Genomic DNA, 24900 nt, shown 5'->3' with positions numbered 1-24900 from the left:
CAACGACGAAAAGCAGAGAGGTAGAGCTCTAAGGCAAGCAATATATTGGGAGTCACACTCGAATGCCAAATGAAATCACACCACGTGGATTTATAGTCTTGTTTTTTATCTGTTGGGAGTTGGGACCCGTTTGGGGCAGTTGCAACTTGAAAAAAAGACGCTTCGGTTCGGTGACCTCTGACTTCGGTCATAGACTCATCAGGTGTTGATATTTGTCTTTAGCTTAAGTTGCGTAACACAAAAGAAAAATGTTCTCTGTGGGGGCGCAGGCCACGCCCACAGTGCAGTGAAATGACCACCCCAATCCCATGAAAAGTGAAAATTCCACTACCCAGATGTCATCATCTCATTGGCTGTCATGCACACGTGACGCCTGCGCTCCCAAGAACGCTCCACCCAAAAATAACACAAAATTACACCTACTCCACTAGTTATATACACCTAATCTACTAGATAATTACACCTATGCCATTCTAGCAGTAATGTAATTTGAACCGGAGATCACGTCTGCTTTTAAACCGGGTTTAGTGGGAGAGAATAGTTACAAATGTTACACAAACAGCTGGGATCTCACCTGATCAGTAGGTCACACATCCGTACATAAGTGGGCCCTCTATGACCTTATATCCTGGCCGTTCCAAAAGCATCCTCCTAATGGGAAAGGAATCATCCATAAAATATGGGCCCATTACATGTTAAAATCCGGGTCAAGTCATAAATGTCTACGGGCTAGATGAGAGAACCAAGATCTCGAATCCATGAAGATACGAAACAGTAACTAAACATGGGTGGATAAGGCTTTTATGGTTTTGCCCCTACCACCGACAATTTGACATTTCTTTATTGGTAATAAAAATAGAAAAAGGGTTTGCTATTCTACTCTTCTACACCAATAATGTGGGAAGCAATTCCAACACTAACAATCATTTTAGCCAATATGGAAGTATTTGGTGGGGTCCAAACTCTGTGGACAACTGGAATTTTTATCCGCTACTGTGCCATCGTGTGGCGTAGCAGCGGACATGTGTGCACAACGGGCCTCACTATCCACACATGGCCGTTGTTGCGTCACACAATGCGCACAGCAGCACCTCCAGTACTGGAGCGCATAAAGAACCGGACAACTGTCCATGTGATTATTTATTTAGTCATGGATTAATTTTTAGGTCAATATGATTTTTTTTTAACAAGAATGAAATCACTGCTTTATTAAAGGAAATCTAAGGAGAAGAATCTCCACCCTAGAAAAGAAAAAGTTTACAAAACCTACGAGAGGGTGAAAAAACAAACATTTTTATGAATTTTTAACCTGAGAAGGAGAATCTTTGCTCTCGTTTATGATTTCTTTATGTATCAATATAATGTTCTTAAAATAGGTATTTTTACGATTTTTTAATGTAATCTATTTGTTTTACTCAGAGTTAGGAGAGGACACAATATTGGTTAGAATACTGGTACATATCCATGAACATACACGAGATACATGTCAATACAAATGAGATATTTGATTGAATTAGACTCTAAAATTTGACACGTGGTTAATTTAAACCATGTTTTCTCTATTCAATGGTCGAAATAGACACATCATCTAGCTATGTGGCATAGTACATATCTTGACGTCAGAAAAATAATAGATCTTTAAGACAATAATAATTCACCTTTTATTATGCACGAATGTGCACGTTGCCAAAACCGTTGGATGGGGATATTGGTCCACGGTGCACTTCCCTTCAATTCCATCCAACGATTGTGTGCATGGTCGTGTACCATGCACAACTGTGCACACAACCTCTTGCCTGATAAAATTTTCCATCAATTAAATAGGCAAAATGACCAAATCATTTATCCACTTAACAAAACAACATAGTTGTCTGTTTACCAAAAAACAAACAAACAGTTGTTGTGAAAATATCTCCCATATTGTAATATTTTTTCCATAAAATTAAGTTGGAAATTTTCAAATTAATATGATAGTTTAGAAAGGAATTTTATTAGGTTAATAATATTTAGAGAAACTTTGGAGAGAATTTATGATAAAATTTCTATAAAATTTGAGTTATGATTGGATGATATGAATTCCTTATTGGAATATTATGGGTTATTCATTAGTTGGCGTTTAGGCTGAAATGGTAATAATTTGAGTAATCAAATCCTCTGAGGATTAAGTATTGCAAGTAAAAAAATAATATATAAAAAAAGAATCGTCGTATAGAACTAGAATAATCGAAAACTACAGAAGTATTTTGTCAAATGGAAGAAAGAACATTTAAAAGGATGTATGGATAATTGATATACAAAGAAAAACATTGTAAAGAGTTTTTGTTTTGTTTTGTTTTTTTTTAAAGGGGAGGGGGGGGGGGGGGCGAAGGTGTTCGTACACGGGAGATTCTTCCATCAACTCCATCAAGTAAGGGGTGAAGGGGTTTTTGTGTCATTACGTATTAGCGTTTATGGTAATCTGACTGTATTTAATATAGGTCGTGCACATGAACCGCGGTGCATGAAAACTTTTGCCTTTAAAAGAAGAAACAACTATTTTATGCTATGTTATACTATGCTTCACATAAATTCATTAGTACTCTACCAAAAAAAAAAAAAAATTCATTAGTGCATTTCAGCGCAATATATTATGGATAAGGAAATAAGGAATTGCAATTTAAGGAGGAGAATCTCTGCCCTCAAAATGATTTTTTCATGTATCAATATAATGTTTTTAAAATGGGTAATTATCTATGTAAAAAAGGAATGTGCCATCTTCTGATTTATAGGACCAATTTGAACCAATTTTTTTATGATTTTTTAATCTAAACCATCTATTTTCACTTAGAGTTGGGATAGTACATAGTATTCTTTAGATTACTAGTACTTATACATGTATATACATAGGATGCATCCAATACAATCAGGGTATTTGATTGAACTACATTCTACAATGTGACATGTGGCTAATTTAAATCATGTTTTCTACATCTAATGGTCGGAATAGACACATCATCTGTGTACATGGTATAATACATGCTTTGTAATGTGTAAAAATATAATAGGCCTTTGTGACAATAATAATTCACCTTAATTTTTTCATAAACTTAAATGTATTTGAAGATACCGACCCTTGAAAAGCAAGAGAAGAAATATGGGTTATAAGATTGCAATGGCCCACCAAAATTTAACATGGTATAGAAATGAAATTTTCCATCTATTAAATGGCACAATGACCAAATCATTTGTCCACATGACAAAACAAACAACTGGTGTGGGAATATCTCCCACATTGTAATATATATATATATATTATGAAATCCCACATTGTAATATTTTTCCGTAAAATTATGTTGAATTTTCCAAATTAGTATGATGGTTTATACTTTAGAAAAGAATTTTATTAGGTTAATAACATTTAGGGAACCTTTCGGAAGAATTTATGATAAAAATTTCTATAAAATGTAAGTTATGATTGGATGGTATGACTTATTGGAATATTCTTGGTTATTTGTTAATAGGTGATTAGGCTGCAATGGTAATAATTTGAATAATCAAATCCTCTAAGGACTACAAATTGCAAGTAACAAAATAATATGTAAAGAAAGGATTGTCTAAAGATCACAAAACCAAAATAACCAAAAACTACAGAAGCATTTGTCAAATGGAAAAAAGAACACTTAAAATGATGTATGGATAATTGATATAGAAAGAAAACACTGTAAAGCTTTAAAAAAAAAAAAAAAAAAAGAAACAACTCTTTTATGCTATGCTATATAATACTATACTTTACAAAAATTCATCAATGCATCTTCTTAGCATAATATATTATGGATAGGGAAATAAGGTTCTCTCTTTTTTTGGTAAATAGAAATAAGGCGATCCCAATAAGATACAATGATCCAATTTTGGGGGTGATCAGTAAAAGAGTCATGGAGTGGGTTTCACCTTGCCCTAAACATCAAAGGAGATCGAATCCCAGATTTGGTTGATGGTTCTTTATCGTCTAGCCTAGTTCTTAAGGTTTTGTTCCATTCATATGTCATATATGGTAGAACAAAGAGCAAGTATTCAATTAAATCAATAATGGATTTTCCTTTAAACTTCCTTCTTATCCATCTCCACTCTCCCTCCAGATCTCCAATCCTACAATTAATCACCCTGCATTTGTTTAGAATACCTTCCCAAATCCGTGAGGAGAAAGGACATTGAAAGAAGATGTGACTGACATCCTCTACAACATTCCAATAAAAACAAGAACAAGGGGGATACACCATCTGTCTAGGTTGAAGGAATTCCTAAGTCAGGGAAAAATTTTAATGGTGGTTGATAATAGTAATTTTTTATTGTGAATAATAAGATTTTCTCTATTGCATCACCATAATTGATAATTACTCTTACCAAATTAGTAGGCACATAAATTTGTAATTAGTAACTACAGATTTACATAGAGGATGAAAGGAAGAGTGAAAATTGTTTAACAAAGCAAACATTTGAGTGGGGCAAAATGAAAAACTCAAACATTACAGAACTAAGTAGCAAATGGAACAACTTAGCCTAGGCATGATCCTGTTGAGTTCATGGCGGAAGCTTCAATCATATTTTTATCATTTTTATATATATAGAGGGTCAGGTTAGGCCAAGCTCAACCCAAGGTCTCAGCCTAGGTCTGACCCATCTCAATCCCAAATCTAGAAATCCTAACGTTGGCCCAACTTAAACCCTGAAATTGTCAAATAGACTTCGCGTGGGCTCAGGGCTCCAAACCAAACTTAGACCCCTAATCTTGAACAATGAGCTATTGATATTGTATGTTTGGCTATCCAACTCAGCCATATGTAGTAATGCCAATTAGATTGTCCCTCGATCCCTCCCTCATCCTCTAGACTTGAATTTTTAGAAATTCATCACTAAAGTTTCCCTTAATAACAGGATGAGAGAAACATATGGTGAAATGTGGAAATTATTAGAATGCGGAATGCCAAATCAAAATTTGGCCGTTGAAAATGTATCTTCGCATGCATTAAGAGTATTCTCCAAAAACCAAACATGGGTTTAGAATAACCTCTGTAGTGTCACAAACATAACACCTGTAAAGAATCTCAACACTTATTAGGTGTCTCCACTTAGCAATGGGAACTCCCTTCTTCACCAATAGAGGGGTAGGAAAGGAAGGGAAAACTCTCAATTCACAAAATGTACAAGAGTAATTTTTCTCCTCCCTTAGTCTCATTGTAAAGAGAGGGAAACCCTAATCCAAGTAGGCTCACAAGGCACAAAATAAACGCTGGGATCATATAAGGTGATCTATCTAGGGTTGTTATAGTCTATCTCTTAAATACCAAAAGAAACTGCAATTTAAGGGATCGGTAAGCTATTTACAAATCACTCAACCCTAAGTGAACGGTAGAATAAAAACCCACATATTGGTTAAGTAATTGACCTCTTAATTAGTCTCTCCACTTACCAAAATCACCTTACAAATTAATGGACATGAAATATTAATACTATCAAAAACCTTTATCTGTCGAACACTTATAACTAGGGAATCTCAATCGTGAAGTGGACGTAAAACTTTGATAAAATACCACCAAGCTCGGAATTTTATCCAATCACAGTCAATGGATTCTCACTTGATATTCTTCCTATTGGAGAAGTGGATTCTTTATTAAGAATATTTCTCATTCATAGATGAATATTGTGAATCCAACATGTTGGTAATTAAGGGTGTCAATCGGTACGGTATCCGGTATTCGATGAAGCCAAACACCTCATACTGATGCCGTACCATACCGCATACGGTACCATTTTTGCATACCGATATCATGCCGTACGGTATACGATTTTATTCGATATTTATATTATATGGTATTTGTTATATGGTTTCTTATATTATATATACATAAATTAATATATATATATATATATATATATATATATATATATATATATAGTATGAAATATATTATATTTAGTATATTATATTCTTATATATATAAACTATTATATATATTCAATACATATATACTTATATATATTATTTATTATATATATATTAGTATAATACGGTATAATATTGGTATTCGGTAATTCGATATAGTATCGATATGTACCGACAGTATCAACCTCCATACTGATACCGTACCATACCGAGTATGGTACCATTTTTCATACCGGTACCGTATTGAATATGTTCGGTATGGTACGGTTTCGATTTCGATTTCGGTATCTGGTATTGGTACAGAATTGACACCCTTACTGGTAATTAGTCAGTATTGATATTAACTTTGGTATACCAAAAATACAACAACCACTTGCAATAGTGATGACCACTCAGATTTGGAGACCATAGAACTAATGATCAGAGCTTTATGCAAACATACAATTGACTGTCTACCATGCAAGACTCCCATAATGATCTGATTCGATACATATAGAATATCAGTACTCACACTTATATTCCTAGAATCTCATGTGATATATTTCCGAAATCTTATTCACATGAAAATATACAACGTGACAATCATATAAATTGATTCCCTAGATCAATCCCTAGTTGCAAACAATTTAGAGGTCCAACCTTAAGGCACATACAATCACACATATATTAATAAAAATTTAGGTATGATAGATACACATATTTAATTTGAACTTCTATTGCAGAGGTCTATGCATTGTATATACTTGGACCAAAATATGTATGAGTCAGAGAAGAGATGATGTGCCGGGAATTGGGACGGTGTTTTGAGTTTTAGTAGCTTTTTGTGTTAGCAAGAGAACCCAAAGCCACATGTTTTGTGGGAGCCAAATCTACAAATATACAACTCAAAAATTTTGAAAAAATTATCAGATTACATAAAATGGTTTCGAGTTACTATATTATTTATCCAATATTTGATTTAACCAAAGGATGAAGTTTTCTTTTACTATCTAGGGTCACTATTTTTCTCCTTTATTTGTTGGATGTCCAAAATACCCTTCACTATTCCCTGACACTCATCCAAGGCCAATGATGGCTATCGGTGAAGGAATTGTTTACATAAAAACTCGATTCTGATTAATCAAATTACCTAAAATAGATATGGCATTATAAAACTATCCATAATAGTGGTCTTTGCTAAGACATTGTATATTCATATATATTTTTTTGGTGATTTTTATTTGTGTCTTAATGTGAAAAAGCCGACTATACTTAGTTTATCTAACCTTACTCTTTAAGCTACACAGTATACAAAATGGTTTGTATGCTTGTTTTCCTTGGATGGCTATGCCTTTATCATGAGCTTAGCCTTCCCATTTGTGGCAACAAATGGCAACTTAAATGGTTATCACAAGTTTTTATGTAAGCCCACCCCATGGTAGCAAGTGGCAAGTTCAAGATCCTTGTGTAAATCCACCCATTGTCGCTTGAAGTGTTATAGACTTCAATAAGTTCATCTGTGACATGATGATGGTGAAGCACAATTGGATTCGATCAAGCTTCATCAATAAGACCAATCTAAAGATCATTTGAACTACTAGTGGATCAAGAACTTTAAATGGTTACTCATTGAGACTTCAACATCATAGGGCCTTAGGTTTGGCTTGGGATGGCCCACGAACATTCTTTTATACTACTTGTAGCACCATTAAATGTCCTTAGAAATACCATTTATGATGTTTATATGTACATCTCAAGTTTTATCACATAGGATCAATAACTGTATAGCACAACGAGGGAGAAGGGGAGGTTCCTTATATTGTTTATATGGGGACAGGGGAATTTTCTACGCCACACCAGTGGTAGTGTGGAGAATGGTATCATCCACATGGGTTTACACGGTTAGGAAAGAAGAGAGGAAAAAAAAACTTGATGTAAAAGGACATACATTAACTACATCGGAAGCACTTTTCCTTTTTTAAATTAGTTGAATGTCAACTGTGTAGAAGAACGAACAACTGATCGAGTTGCTAAGTTGGTTAACAACTATCTCCTCGTAACAAGTCCTAGGCCTTGGTCTTGATTCGAGCCCTCCTCACCGTATTTGGAATGCTGGTTGCTATTGTCCCTCCTTTGGTCACACCTCCTACCCCAACCGTTTCATATGCACATCTCAAGTTTCATCACATAGGATCAATAACTGTATATCACAATGAGGGAGGAGGGGACAGTTCCTTATGTGGGGGGAATTTTCTACGCCACACCAGTGGTAGTGTGGAGAATGGTATAATCCACATGAGTTTACACGATTAGGAAAGAAGAGAAAAAAAAACTCGATGTAAAAGGACATACAGTACATTAGCTACATCAGAAGCACTTTCCCTTTTTTAAATTAGTTGAATGTCAACATGTGAAAAAAAATAGACAACTGATCGAGTTGCTAAGTTAGTTAGCAACAATCTCCTCATAACAAGCCTTAGGCCTTGGTCTTGATTCAAGCTCTCCTCACTGCATTTGGAATGTTGGTTGCTATTGCCCCCTCCTTTGGTCACACCTCCCACCTCAACCGCCCCATATGCACATCTCAAGTTTCATCACATAGGATCAATAACTGTATATTACAATGAGGGAGGAGGGGAGGGTTCCTTATGTTGCTTATGTGGGGGGGGAATTTTCTATGCCACATCAGTGATAGTGTGGAGAATGGTATCATCCACATGGATTTATATGGTTAGGAAAGAAGAGAAAAAAAAAACTCAATGTAAAAAGATATACGGTACATTAGCTACTTCGAAAGCACTTTTCCTTTTTTAAATTAGTTGAATATCAACATGTGCAGAAGAACGGACAACTAATCGAGTTGCTAAGTTGGTTAGCAATTATCTCCTCGTAATAAGCCCTAGGCCTTGGTCTTGATTCGAGCCCTCCTCACTTCATTTTGAATGTTTGTTGCTATTGCCCCTCCTTTGGTCACACCTCCCCCCTAACTGCCCCCTTGGTCTCAGTTTTGAGTCCACGCATTCTCTTAAATTATTGTAGGAGAGACATTCATCAACCTCAAAACTTGTTATTGTTTCCATTTGCTCTTCAGAGTGCTACTTCCTTAATGAAGAAAATTTCATTCTGATACCAATTGTTAGGACCATAAACAATCTAAGAGGGGGAGAATTGGGTATGGGGAAGTATGAATGAGAATTCGAAACTTAAACTAGCCAAAATAAAGGATGAATGCAATATTGTAAAAGTCTACGGATAACAGAAGTAAGAAAACGGGAAAGAGACAATGTAAACACCAAGATTTAGAGTGGTTCGGCCTATTGCCTACATCCACTACCAAGTGATAACCCACACTTAGAACTTCAATTTTATGATCAATTTACCAATGACATTGATCAAGTTTTCTAACAATTATTTTTCTCGGGATCACAATAAATCTAAGTGTTTTGTATCACACTCAAACTTTGGTAGTTTTTCTGATCACTAGTAACTAAGTATTTAGGGCAACATTCAAACCTTCCAACATAGACTTTCCTCAATCTTCAATAACAACACCCTTTGAAAAGTATTTGGGTATTTCTACTCAATTACAACAATGATTCCAAAAGCTGAATATATAAATAAAAATCATAAAGCCTCTAAGAAGATGGATATACAAGATGAAAGCTCTAAAATGGTTCTTAACACTGAAAGAACTAAAACTAACAAATGATATTCAATTTGAAGTGCAAGATTTCTAATGAAATAGTTTGCTAAGTGGTCCTTAAATAAGATCTAAAAGAAACCTAAAATCTGACTCAAAGACTAGGTCACATTTTTCTCAGATTTCTTTTTCCCAGTTCTAAGATAAGGAAATTCAGTGGCAGATAGATTGGCTTCTTTCGGTTGTAATTTAGGTCAATTTGTAATTTGGGACTCCCTCCCCCCTCTTTTTATTTCTTCTTTGCTGTCAAATGACATCCATTCGGTATAGCACCCTCGTTATTGTAGACACCTGATTTTTGTCACCCCCCTGACGATGACGATACACAAAGGATCAGCGACTTTTGTCTCAAATACACCAAAAATAAAGGACTGTGTGGACTTGGCCCATGGACAAGCCCATTGGTGCCAAATCCATAAGGGGGTACCACATGGCATCCAAAGAGAATAAAAAAAAAAAAGAAAAAGGTAAAAAAGAAAAAAATAATAAAACTTTAACCTATTAAAGGGAGAGGGTAAAAAATAAAATAAAAAAAGAAGAAAAGAATTTTCTAAACCTAAAAGAGGAAAGGGGTAAAGTGGGAAAGAAAGTTTTAAAAATCGAAATACCTAAACCTAAAAGAGGGAAGGGGTAAAGTGGAAAAGAAAAGAAATACCTAAACCTAAAAGAGGAAAGGGGTAAAATGAAAAAGAAAAGAAATACCTAAACCCTAAACTAAGAAAGGGCTTTAAAATAGAAAAAGAAGAGAATTTTTAAAAAGGGTAACCGTCATTCCCAAACGAGGAGAGAGAATTCAAAAGGAAAGGAGAGAAAACAAAAGAAAAGAGGAAAAAAGAGATAAGGCAGAGAGCATTAAAAAAGGGGGGTGAGAGAAAAGAGAGGAAAAAAAGAGGGAGAGTGGGAAAAAGGGGGTGGCCATCGTCATTCTGGAAAAAAAAAAAAACCAGAGAGAGTGAAAAATACAAAAAACAAAAATGGAGAGAAAAGAGAGAGGAGAGTGAATGAGGCAGAAAAAAGGGAAAACCAGAGTGAGGAAAAAAGAGAGGGAGATAGTTTGAGAAGATAGCTGCAGGAAGCTTCCCTGAGCCAAGGAGACCTGCATCGAGTTCCTTTTCTTTGTCTTCTTTTTCTTCATTTTTTTAAAATTTCCTTCAACGGAGCTATAGCCCTTAACCCATCTTCTCCTTCTATTTCTAATGGATCTATACCTGAACCGAACCCATTCACCCTCTTCCATTCTGTCCATATAACCCAAAACCCATCTTCTCCTTCCATTTCCAATAGACCAATATCTGATCCGAAACCCAGCCCTTTTCCATTTTCTCTTTGGTCTCCCAATCCCCCAAGACTTTGTTATTCAATCTCTGTTTTTCGTTGGACTGATTCGACATGGAGCCTACCTTAAGCTCAACCAGAGAGAGAAAAGCCAGAATCAGCTGGGATTCTACTCAGAGCCTGCTTCCCATCGATGGCACTGCATGATTAGAGCTGTATTTATTTCATTCATTTTGCTTCTTATTTGTTTTCTTTTTTTTTTTCTGTAATGGTTTGTAATTCAATCCCTCCCCTATTTTAGTTCCTGGCTTGTAATAATTTCTTCATTTTACTTCCATCAACCTGCCTTGGCCGAGCTTCATTGGCAACTTCAAGATTCATTCAGGTAATTGCCTCAACCTCTTTTTTATATTTTTACTTTGTTTATTTATGTGCTCTCTGCTGCCATTGCTATCATGTCCCTCCCCCTTTGTTGCTATGCACGATTTGGTCTCTGTTTAGTGCATTTCAATTTATGTGTATTCCATTTCAGCTTATTACTGTTTTAATGTTGCCTTTTTTTTTTTTTTTTTTAATTCTTGTTATCTTGTTCTTGCTGGTATGCTAAACTCCCACTCATGTTAAGCTCTTGCCACACCTTCAGTTTCAGCCATGACTATAACCTTTTATTTCTGGTTCTCTCTTTCTATGTGACTGTGATGTGTGTCACCATGTTTGATTTGAATTTGCTGCTGTGATTACCATGTCCTTGTTTTAATAAAATGGTGATGACCAAAGATTTGAATATGGATTTGATCCGATTCAAACCATAGGTTCAAGGGCCGCAATGGCTCAAATTTTTGTCCATCCAATGTTTATTTGGATTTCCTGTTGAGCTGAGTTTGGGGTCATTGCAAGACTCGGATCCGTGGATTGGAGAATATTTAGATGGGTTTCAGCTGTTTAGGTGTTTGGGCCGTAGGTGGGGTTTGAGCTTCCTTTGCTCATTTGGTTTTATTCCGGTATCGATTGTTGGACATTGATTTTATTTGGTGGATGGCCCATATGGATTTGGGCCCACTTGATTTTGATTTCAGTTTGGGCATTGACCCATCAACCAAGATTGGATTGAGTGGAGAGTTTGGACCCATTGTTTTGGGCCTATGAGTGCATTTTAGTTTACAATTTAGGATCCAAAAATTACACTTCCCCAATTCATTCAATTTCAAATCGAGGCTGCGGGTTTCCAAATGAATTTCTAAAATTGATTTTGGGTAGAATTAGAATGTGTGCAAAGGAGTGAAAATGCCCATCTAGTGGCCTAAGTTAGAATGCGCATTACATGTTGGGATCCTGAGGAATGTAGATGTGTGGTCTTTAGGACGGGATTTGGGCTAACCCATCATCTAGCCCATGGATTTCATATTCATTTGATGTGTGCCAGCTAGTTTGTTATTGTAAAATGATCAATGTCCCGTGCTCCATGTTTCATGCTCTATATTCTATGCTCCACTAGATTTATGACCTATGTTCTATACCTTAGCTTAGGGTAATTTAGACATATGGTTTAGATTGCACATTTTGTACATAGATACCTAGTCTTAGGTGCTCAGTTTTAGGATGACTTAGATCTAGAATAATTAGCTTTAGGGTTTGCAAGCAAGGTTAGGTATAGCAATGGTCTAGAGAAGGACGATCGGTTCCGGCCGGGCAGACTGGGTGCCTAACACCTGCCTAGTTTGTAACTTGACACTTACCTAGTGATCTGGACAGATCGTAGCCTATCCATTGAGTCATTAGTCTCTCCCCATTAATGGGAGAAATTTGCGGGTCCTAGACCCTTATCTAGGTGGCGGCTTCAATATTACCCGTTTGCCCTCTTAGGAGGGATCAGGGTCCTTGCTTTAGGGTTTACTGGAGAGATTCGGTTTGCGCGAGGAAAGAACCACCCCTTGTCAGGGGATTTGGATTTTTTTGGAATCCATGGTTCTTATAGTTATGTAATCACTTCTTCTAATTAAGGTTTTATTCTAATAAAAAAAATACTAGGTATAACAGTAAAGAATTGCCTTGTCGATTCATGTACAAGTCAGATCAGTACCCAGTAGTAGTTTGCAACGATCATATTTCTAGCCATTACTCAGTAGTCGGTACCGACTCGTCACCTGCCGGCCGATAATAGACCAAAGCCTGAGCTTGGATGGCCTTGGTCCCATCCATAGTAAGTTTGCGTATTAATTGCCATATCCAACCGTATACTTCAATAACCCGACTCTACCGTATTCTATGAGGTAGCTTAATTTTGTACGTGACTCTTAAGAACAGTCGTATTAATTGTCGTATTAATACATATTTATGTGTTTTAATTTAATTAAACAAAATAAAAACCTAAAACTTAAAACCTAAAAACTTCAAAACCAGTGAGAAAACCCCCCAACACCCGAAGACTCTCGTTCTATTGCACACAAAAAAAAGAAGACTCTCATTCTAGGCTTCTAGCAAACCATCTACTCTCATGCACTCTGGTTCTAGTTCATATCCATCTATTCCTGGTATCTTTAATCTCTCTCTCTCTCTCTCTTTGTGTGTGTACCATCTACTCTCATGCACTCTGGTTCTAGTTCATATCCATCTATTCCTGGTATCTCTAATCTCTCTCTCTCTCTCTCTAGATCAGATTTATATACATCTGCAATTCTTCACAAACTAGGTTTTTTTTTTTTAATTTATGTTAATTGTTTTTTATTCATGGTGCAGGGTAATTCCTTACTTCTTCCTTTTTTTTTTTTTTTTTGCTTCGTTGCTTGTGACTTGATTAGTCTAGAATTTGCACAGACCCCATTTGTCTTCAACCGCTTCCGCTACTCAACTTTCTCCAATTTGTCTTCAATTGCTTCCACTGCTCAACTTTCTCAGAGAGTTTTTTGTGTTTTGCACGTAATTGTTCTAAATAAATCTCTGGATTCTCTTTATATATTTTTGAATAGTTACAAATAGTCTTTTTTTTGTGTAAGAAACAGTTAAAAATAGACAGAGTCCCTAAAGATGTGAGTTCATTTTTTAATTTATATTTGATAAAACAATGTCTTGGAATGTAATGGTCCATATGGGGTCAAAGTCATGGTGGCCCTCCCCTGGCTCCACAAATTAAATCTATAGTCCTATGGATCTCAAGAAAAGGACTTTACAGTTAGGGTCTAGGGACCAATGATAACAAAGTTTTTAAGTAAAATAATCCCTCGATCCTCCTAAATCTATATCCAAATTGGTTATGTTTCTGTATTTTATTAGGATAATAAAATTCTATGTTAATGTTTTCATAGTTTATTTATTATAAATGGTTGGGTGGTGTAATTGTTTAATAGTATTGGTGGCCAGTTGGGTGTTATTCTTAATGAATAGATATCAATAGAATAAATTATCACAGTTTTTAAGGAAACTTTTGAGATTTTTTTTATTTGGATACCCGTATTTTTGCTCCCGTACTATTTCATAGCAACCGTAATAAAATACATATTAAACATGTACCATATCACTGTTGTACGCGTTTTATTGTGCCGGATTTTGAAAAACGAACTATTGTTGTGTGGACCAATTAATTATTGTACATATACGTTCTTGTATTATTGTCGTACCCAAACTTACTAACTATGGTTCCATTCGCCATTACAGACCGGTTGGACCAACAAATATGCCGGCATGGACCAAAGCCTTCTCGGGTTCCATCGACTAGTAAGTACCGATCAGATCGGCACCACGCCGGTAGCCCAAGTCCCTCTCGGGCTGCAAACATCATTATTTATCGGCAGGCAACCAACCCAAATTTGGTTTGTGCAAAGGAAATTTCAGTCTGATTTTTGAAAAATCTTATTTTAATCATTTTTCTAGTCAAAAACCTCAATTCAAAAAAATTTCTTACCTGAGACCATTTTCCCAAAAGAGTCTAAGTAGGATTATACCAATAAGATTAGTTTAGGTCCTTTTGGGTTTGTGTGAGTCACTAATACCCTAGACATGATATTCACCTTACATGTGTCTAGGCGCATCCTACGCTCCCAATACAGAGAACATTTTCCTTACAGATCCGTTTGTTTTGGTGTAAAAATTTACCTTTTTACTTGAAATTTTTTGCTACAAAAAATTTTAGAACATGAAATTACAAGTTTCATATAAAATCCGTAGTCATAAATAGTTATCCATTTGGAATGGTCTACTCGAACCAAAAAACAAAAGCAAACTGGGGTAGGGCCCATAGTTAGCAAAAACAGGAACGACAAAAAAATAGACTCTTACGGTACGGGTTTTAAACGGTAAAAAATTGCAAATGGACGATCAGATAAAATGGTTAAAAAAAATATAGAACTGTAAAAAACAGAAAATTGACGGTATGGGTGTTAAACGTTTATATTTCAAAAAAAAGAAACCAAAAAAATGGCACTATTCTCATATAAATTGAGGAATTTTTATTTGAAATACGTGCTTCTATTTTTTGTATTCGTGCATTAACCTTGAGTTGAAGGTGATATCATGAAAATTGTAACCCTTCGAGTCATCTTTACGTCGATGAAAGAATCAGGCCGATTAGAGTTCAAGAGAAAAAGATATGATCAGTTAAGTCCAAGGTCTTAAAAAATACCAAAAAAACAGAAACTTGTTTTAAACGCGTTTAAAACAGAAATGTTTGTCGTTAGCCTTTTTTTACCGTATATTTGGAAAACATACGTAAAACGTGTTTAAAATAGTAAAAAAGAGAACGTATTTAAAACTCACGTTTTTGCTAACAGTTGTGGGGCCTACCTCTTTCTGACCTATAGAATCAGAGATTGGATTGATTGATTGGCCGTATTTGCTGAGTTGTATCAAAATCAGTCGGTTCCAATTCCAGTTTGATTCGATTAGTGGTCTTGATGCTTCAAGTACCACATGCCCCTTTTGCAGTATTCTTGCCTAGCTGCGGTGCACCAAAACACTCTACAACCTTTGTAGCCTCTTCCATTTCAACAATTACCTTTAGGTGAACTTTTACATTTTGCCAGTAATTCCAGCCTTTCATATTTTCAGGTATTTTAGTAGACAGTTGGATAACCCACCCCTCATTTGATCATTGGATCCAGAATTTTGGTTTTTTGTTTTTTCGAAATCCAAAATAATATGAGAGAAAAAGCATTACAATGAGAGTATTATAAGCCGTCATTGAATGTGAAGCATAAAACAAATAAATGTCCATAAGTCAAGATGGATGATGATCAATTCATTGGAATACCAAAACTAGATCAAGCAATTTATAAATAAAAAATAAAATTAAATAAATCATTAATTCAAATTCTTTGCAGCATTCAATAATTTTATCCATATACATTTAATGGATCCAAAACCCAAATATATACAAGCCCAATAATAATTGCATGGGCATTACAGAATAATCGATTCTATGTTGATTGATTTCAATCAATTTCCATCGATTCCGATCAATTCCAACAGAATCTAAACAATTCACAATCAATTCCCTTTCAATTTCAAGTAGAATCAAATCAGAATCGATGGAGACAAATCCCGTACTTAATTTCGAATTTTTAAACTTTGGATGCAAGTCATGCAACCCACGTCTACGCAAATAATGTAAATGCCAAAAAAAAGGGAGAAATTAGGTATGGGATAATGGATGATTTTAATCATAAAATTCTAAAAGAAGAGACTATACGCAGATGGAATCCAATCTGCATAAAACTACCATTAAAAGAAAAAAAATGTTTGGTTTTCACACATGGACATGTCTACTTGATGCCTAAAGTGACAGTCGTATATATACATGGCCATGTACATAACCTTTTGTGAATAGATATATATATATTTTTGATCTTTGTACTTGGGCGAAGCCAATCCATCCTATGATTATTTGCCACTTGGGATCAATTCGCAAAATGAGGCTTGGCTATGACCAGTCTTAAAGCTGATTGTTGCGTAAAAAATCCTCTCAGAGCGAATTCTTCCTGCAAGACAAGGATTAGCAGAGAGTACCGGGCCAGGCCGGTGATCTCACTTCGATGCTTAAGTTAGATCTCTGAGCAATAGTCAGAACAATTAGAATTTAGATGATTTGGATGTGTGTTACCTTCCCTATTTAAGGTGACGGTAGGTGGCGATCAGGCCTGGAGTGGCCAAAGAAAATCTCGGTGAGGAGTGAGACCATGACTGATTGTAAAGCAGGATCGTTGATGATCCATTCTATCCCACACGCCGGCTGTGGCGTAACGTGGGCAGCGGTTTATTCCCTCCACGTCGGTAGTGGCGTTATATGGGCGGCGGTTTTGGGACCGTGTCTGTTCCCGATGATGGTGTTGTTTTGAACCCGTTACTTGATCCACGACCTGTTACTTGATCCACGACCCGTTACCTGATCCATGACCCGCTCTTATGGATCGCGGATTTATTCCTCATCAGGAGCCCCCCACTCCCCTGGATGCGTGCGTCCAAGGGGAGGTCAAGTTACTGCTGTTCTGTGATCATTTCTTCGGCACGTGAGATTTGACAGTTGGGTGGCTGAGTGTGATTTTTCGCTTCCGTCGTTACCAGTAACGTGGCCGAAAAATCTCAAAAGGCGCTTCGGCTTGAGGTGTCGTTCGACGTTCCCCTACTGTACGGACGCGTGTCCGTAGGCATTATGACCTCTAGGTTTGGCCCATAGTTGATTGATCCTTGCTACCCTACATCTTCCAATATGACGTCGCCGTGTGGTATGAACATTAATTTCTCTAGGGGACCCAAATGCCAGCTGACCTTGACCGTCCGATGGGTTACGTCCCTTGGCCCTTGGGTTTGGAAACATTCCCTCTTCTTCGAGTACATGGATTGAAATCTCGGTCTTTGCAGCAATCCCTCACTGATCCCTTTCATTTCTGTGCTTTTCGCGGTTCTTGCCTTCCACCACTGCACTTTTGCTCCGGTGCCGTTGTATCCGTGGATTCTCGAATGAAGCTCTAGGTTCTGCTCCAACCGGACTGTGCTCTTTCGTTCTCGTTCTCTTTTGATTTCTATTAGTAAGTGTTGTTTTTATTTTTTATTTTTTTTTATGTCTTCATCTTCTTCTCAGCCGAACTCCCACAGGGATTCCGGTGATGTTGCCCAAATGAGTGGGGGTTCTGACCCTGAGGTGAGTTCTGAAGAGACCCAAGAGGAACGATCTGCACTCTTTGGGTCAAAGAGATTCTCTGCCCGGGTTCGTCGTTTGACCCAAGACCCTGCTGCTCAGTCCAGCGGCGAGAGGGCTATGCCCGAAACTTCTGCGGAGCGCATTGCCGATGTCGACAGTGTCTCCGATGTGAAGGAAGAAGATGGCGCCTCAGGTTGGTCCTCCTGTGTGGCTGCTTTTGAGAGTACCTTTACGGAGGATTCTTTATCTGCCCTCCGCGTCCGGTACAAATTTCCTTCTTCGGTAGAGACTTGGGTTCCTACCAGAGCTGAGAGGGCGAATACCCCCCGGCCAAATACTATGTGCCTGTATGAAGTGTCCTTTCAGTGCGGTCTGCGCTTACCTATTCACCAGTTCGTTCGGGAAGTGCTGGATCACTTTGAAATTCCCCCTAGCCGTTTGGTCGGCAATGCTTGGAAGCATCTCTTTGGCTTCTACCTATTCTTCGCCCAACTGGGTCACCAGGCTTCATGGGCGCTTTTCCTATATTTTTACCATCTGAAGCAGACTACCGACGAGTGGTTTTATGTGGCTCAGCGTAGTCCTCCGGGGTCGTACAGACCCAAATCCTTTGTCTCCCACATGCTTGAGTTTGCAAAGAAGTGGAAGGACCGCTTCTTCTTTGCACGTATTGAGGGCAACCCCTTTAGGGCGGATTGGGGACCTATTCGACTGCGCTCTAGGAACCAATTCCCTATGCTGAGCTCATACGATCAGTGGTCTCTTGAGATGGCGGCGACGGGCACGGCTTTCAACGTGCGTGGTCTAGCGGACGAGGGTCTACTGATTGAGTACGGATTGAGCTCAGCACAGGGTGAGTTGTTTTCTTTATTGACTCCACTTTTATGACCACGAGCTATATTTGACCCTGTGCCTGTCTTTTCTAGTGGACTACGAGCCAGATACCCACGACCCTCGCAAATAGGCCGCATCGGCTAGAAAACTAGCTCTAGAGAAGCAGTCTCAGCGCTCTACTCATTCCTCGCTCCCCGGTCTCTCCATAAAGGATTCTTCTTCCTTCAGTGGCAATCAGAGGACCCAGGAGGATTCTTCCAAGGGCAAAGAGAGGGTGTCTAGTGGGGTCTTGCCTCCCAGGATTCCTGAGAAGAGACCGCGTGATGCAGCGGCGAGTGCTGACTCTGCCCCGAAAAGAGTTGCGCAGGGTGTCGCATCCCTGGGGGAGACCATCCAGACTCCGAAGGCTCCCAAGCCAGCCCCCCAAGATATGCTAAAGGGGAAATCTGGGAAAGGCATCACCGGCGTTCCCCCTCCTCCTAAGGGGAGGAAGCGTCTTCTGCCTCAATGGGAGGTCTACGAGGGCGAGTCCTCCCTTCATTCCCCTAGCGTGGTAGGCGAGCTGATGGACTACGGCCCTCCTGAGGACGTCGAAGACTTTTGGTCTCGACCAGATGGGGAACTTTTGAACTCGTTCGTCCTGGATTTCGCTAGGGTATATCTTGAGCCACGCTATCTTTATTGTAGCTCTTTTGGATTCTTCTCTGATGTGTTCTTTACTTTTCAGGTTACCCGGGGGTCGAGCAAGCTATGGCGGTAAGTAGCGGCCTTGTCTACCTCCTACAAGGAGGAGAAGAAAAAGAGGGAGCTCGCAGAGGAGCAAGCGGAGTTTGCCGCAGCCACAATCTCTAGGATGACAAAGGTAGCTAAGGGTCACGAGGACGCGAACAAGTGCTTTACTGAGCGTATTACGACGCTGGAGAGAGATTTGAAGAAAGCCAAGAATGACACTCCCATAGTGGCAAGGAAGACTGATTCTATCACGATGGACTTTGTTGTCTTCCAGAAGAAGCAACCTCAAGTTATCGATGAGGCGGTCAGGGCGGCGCTGGAGGCCTTCAAGTCTTCAGATGAATTGAGGGAACATATGAAGAAGGTGAGCCGTAAGGGCTATACGACTGGGGTTGATGATACTGTGAAATACATCCTTGAGATGACTCCAGGATATAACTTCTCTGGCTTTGGTTATTATGTCCCACCCGTCCCCGCGACCCCGGATGTGCCCGAGGGCGCTGAGGATCCTGTGGATAAGGTGGACCTCCCAGCCCTAGCGTCTTCTCCTAGCGCTGTCGTGTCTCTCATGGAAGGGCCTGTTCAGCCTACTTCTCCTCCTCTGAGTGTGACCTCAGCCTCTGCAGACCTCTTGCCAGATCTCTCCCCTGCCAATCCTTCTTCAGACGCAGCCCTTGTTCCTGATCCTGCCACCCAGAGTTGATTGTTTTGAGTGTTGCTTCCTTCTCCCTTCTCCTTCTTCTTTCTCTCTTTTTTTATTTATTTTATGTAAACATCTGCCTTGTCAAGAATGAAATTTTTTTTCTCATGTATCGGTCCACGCCCTTTCTTTTGACTGGCATTCCCTATCTACGAGCTAGATTACTCTTCAGGTTGCGCCGCTTTGCCTATCTTACCAAGCTTCCCTTTGAGATTGACTTTCTTTTGACGTTTCCCTTTTTCAAGACGCCAGCGTCATTATGACGTCGCGTCTTTTCCAAATATTTTCAACGGATTTTCCCAACGAGCCTTTATTGCCTTTTCCTTTGGATTGACCTTTCGACTTTCCCTGTCATTTTTGGGAACTGATCCTGGAACTGCTTTTTCGATAATGACGTTCTTTGAGTTTCTCGGAGAAACCCACGTGCCTTGTAAATATAGGAACTAAATCATCGGCCCTTTATTTACGCCGCTCGTCTTCTTGGAGTGGCGTGCGGCTGGTGGGGTCTGGCCACGTGGCTCCTGACGTGCTTTATCACTTTATGCGGCTCTGGATTTTGAACCGTCATCCTTCTGTATTTGTATCCTTTCTACAGTTTACGGGAAGTGTGAGCCAATAGGATTAGCCCACATGGTCCCAAGCTTTATTCATTCCTTGAGCTGTTTGAGCCATCGAACCGTCGTCCCTCCCCTTTAAATAGGGGTGGCATATCCTAATTCTTGTATCATTCACAGGATCATGGCTCCCTCTGTAGGTTTACTATCTTTCATTCTCTCTTGCCGCTGCATATGGGTCCGTCGCTTCTTTAGATGCAGAGGCTTCAAATTTCGGAGACTTAATCTGATGCTATTTTTGGCTTCAATCTTCCATCGACAATGAGCTTCACGGCTTCAATCCTCGATTGACATGACCTGTCCTTCGGGTGATTGGCCGTGGAGTATCCCCTTTATGTTTCCTTCCATACCAATCTCTTTTGGGTGGCAAGGTAACTATGAAGGGGTAGAAAATTTGGTGGAGACCGGCGTCGTTGCTTTCCATTGCTAAAGTGTTTGGAAAGTTGGGATGTGGAGCTATCAAAGCTGTCGAAGGCCCCTAAGTCTCCTCATGTTCACGTCTCTCCAAATCTTCTTCTTGGCCGAGGAGGTGGAGGGGATGACTGAGCTTCTTGGGGCCCACAACATTTATATGGTGAATCCCATTTACCATGGCGGTCTTCTCCAATTTTTGGATCACTCAAGGGCCGCGACTTTTGATGGGCTCTGTATCAGCCCGTCTGACGTTGCTGTTATCAATGCTACTCCTGTCTCAGCCCTGATGACCCCTGGTGCTGACGCTTCATCCTCGGGCTTGCAAGGCTGTGGAACTCTTAGTTTTCCACGTTTTCTCCTTACAGGTTGTTGTGTTTGTACTGAGAATGATCTCTGTAACTTTCTTGTATATTACGATCTTCGCCTGTACTTGTATCTTCCGAAAAGGTTGATATATATATTTTTTTACTTGTGCTTGTCTCGTATTCCTTTATCAGCTTCACGTCTGCGAGTCAGGCTTTCGTGCCAACCATGGAGGCCAGTCCTTCGCTTTCACCTCCGTGAGTTAGGCTTTCATGCTGACCGCGGGAGTCAGACTTTAGTGCTAACCCTGGAGAGCTAGGCTTTCGTGCTGACTACGAGAGTCAGACTTTGGTGCTAACCCTGGAGAGCTAGGCTTTTATGCTGACTACGGGAGTAACACTTTGGTGCTAGCCCTGGCGAGCTAGGCTTTTCGTGCTGACTACGGGAGTTAGACTTTGGTGCTAGCCTTGGCGAGCTAGGCTTTCGTGCTGACTACGGGAGTCAGACTTTGGTGTTAACCCTAGCGAGTTAGGCTTTCGTGCTGACTACGAAAGTCAGACTTTTGGTGCTAGCCCTGGCGAGCTAGGCTTTCGTGCTGACTACGGGAGTCAAACTCTCATGAATGCTTACACAGTATTTGGATTACGAATTGATATTGCATTGATCAAAGATAACTTTACATCGATCACATACTGATAAAAAAATTTTAGATTCTCTGAATTCCATTGTCGTGGTATCTTGTTGCCCCCCGGGGTCTTCAAGCGATAGGTCCCTGGCCTGATTTGCTTGGAGATCACATATGGTCCTTCCCAGTTTGCATCCAGCTTGCCTTGGTGCTATGGTTGGGAGGCGCTAACCTTTCGTAGCACTAAATCTCCAACCCTGAATGTCCTTTCCTTGACTTTAGAATTATAATAACGAGTTATTTGTACGCCACGTTTCTCATCAGTGCGTCCTCCCTGACTTCATCTAAGAAATCCAGATTTGCCCTCAGCCTGTCTTGGTATGTTCTTTCATTGAAGTTCAAACTTTTGAGTGACCCTGCGACGACTTCTACTGGGGCCAATGCTTCGATTCCATAGGCAAGCCTGAACGGGCTTTCCCCCGTGGGCGTTCGAACTGTAGTTACGACCATAGCACACTTGGTAGTTCATCGACCCATTTTCCCTTTATTTCTGTTAGCCTTCTTTTTACTCCTGCGAGCAAGGTGCGGTTTGTGATTTTTGCTTGACCATTTGGTTGTGGATATGCTACGGAGGTCATTCGATGTTCAATGCCGTATTAGGCGTAGAATGCATCGAATTGCTGGTTGTCAAATTGTTTCTCGTTATCCATCACCAGGATCTTTGGCAGGCCAAACCTGTAGATAATCTTATCTCTAAAGAATTTCTCCATTTGTTGCCGCGTGATTTTGGCTAAAGGCTCGGCTTCTACCCATTTGGTGAAGTAGTCCACAGCGACCACGAGATATTTTCTATTCCCCGAGGCTAGAGTGAAGTTACCCAGTATGTCCATTCCCTACATGGCGAAGGGGATAGGACTAAGTATAGAAACCAACTCCGTAGTGGGCTGCCGCGGTATGTCTACGAACTTTTGACATTGCTCGCACCTTTTCACGTATTGGATGGCGTCCTCTGCATGTTGGGCCAATACAGTCCAGCCCTTAGTATTTTATAGGGCAGGTGGTGGCCCCCCATGTGGCTCCCACATATGCCTTCGTGAACCTCTGTCAAGGCGTTCAGAGCGTGTGTCGGAGTTTAGCATTCAGCAACGGGCCTGTAATTGACCTTTTGTAGAGCTCTCCCTCTATTAAAGTATACCAGGCGGCACGACCTAGAACCTTATGCGCTTCTGTTTTATCTTGAGGTAAGACGTCATCTTTTAGATAAGCGATGATTGGGTCCATCTAGCTGGGCTCGACCTTGACTTGTACGACCTCTCGAGCTAGGTGAGCAGGTCCATAAAGTTTCTCAATGTGTATCGAACTGTCCAGGTGCGCTAGCTCTTCTTTAGACAAGCGCAAAAGTGCATCCGCCTTTTTGTTCTTGCACCGCGGAACCCTTATTATCTCGAAGCTCTCGAATGAGCTCAATAGTTGCTTCACTTGTTTCAGATATGCTGCCATTCGATCATCTTTGGCCCCATAATCCCTGTTGACTTAATTCACCACCAGCTGAGAGTCAGCTCGTACAACTAGATTTCGGACCTGTACAGCCTTTACGGTTCACAACCCCCCAATTAGCTCCTTGTACTCAGCCTCATTGTTGGAGGCGGGAAAGTGCAGGCGTAGCGCGAATTGTATTTTGAAGCCTTTAGGGCTTGTTAGAATGAAGCTCGCTCCCTTGATTTCCGCATTACTCGAACCATCCATGAACATTGTCCAGGGTGGGTCATGGTTGGTCTTTTCTGGCTGCACGATCACGTTCTCGCTCTACATACACTCAGCTACGAAATTTTCCAGAGCCTGGCCTTTTATGGCCGTTCTGGGCCTATACTCGATCTGGTACTCGCTTAGCTCGATGGCCCAAGCTGTTAGTCTCCCGGATACGTCGGGGTTATGGAGTACCTTCTTCAAAGGCTGGTCAGTCATGACCACTATCGGGTAGGCTTGAAAGTATGGTCTAAGCTTCTGGGCTACTTTCACCAGTGCAAACGCGAGCTTCTCGATGTGGGGATATCGAGTTTCTGTGTCCAGTAGGACATGATTGACGTAGTACACTGGTCTTTGGATCCCGTCCTCTTCTCTTATTAAGGTGGCGCTCACAGCTGCCGATGATGTTGCCAAGTACAGGAGCAATTCCTTTTCAGGAACTGATCTCGTTAATAATGGCGGATTGGTGAGGTATGCTTTAAGGTCTTCAAAGGCTCTCTGGCATTCCTCCGTCCATTGAAAACTCTTTGCGCCTGTCAAATTCTTCAGCGCAAGTGCTGCTATTCTCCCATTTAGTCCTTGTACTTCACAAACAGTCTTGAGCGGGCTCATCTCCTGTATGGCTTTGATTTTTGCAGGGTTGGCCTCAATGCCTCTCTGGGATACCATATAACCTAGGAATTTGCTTGAGCTAACTTCAAAGGTGCACTTGGCAAGGTTCAGCTTCATTTGGTGAACCCGCAATACTTGGAAGGCTTCGTCCAGATCGGCTAGGTGATCTTGCGCCCGAATGCTTTTGACCAACATATCATCCACGTAAACCTCCATATTTTGGCCTATCTGAGCCTTGAAGATTTTGTTCACCATTCTTTGGTAACTCGCGTCGGCGTTCTTCAGACCGAAGGGCATTACCAGGTAGCAGAAGTTTT

The sequence above is a fragment of the Telopea speciosissima genome, chromosome 5 (assembly GCF_018873765.1).
Source record: "Telopea speciosissima isolate NSW1024214 ecotype Mountain lineage chromosome 5, Tspe_v1, whole genome shotgun sequence".
NCBI lineage: Eukaryota > Viridiplantae > Streptophyta > Magnoliopsida > Proteales > Proteaceae > Telopea > Telopea speciosissima.
This window is presented reverse-complemented; position numbering follows the sequence as displayed.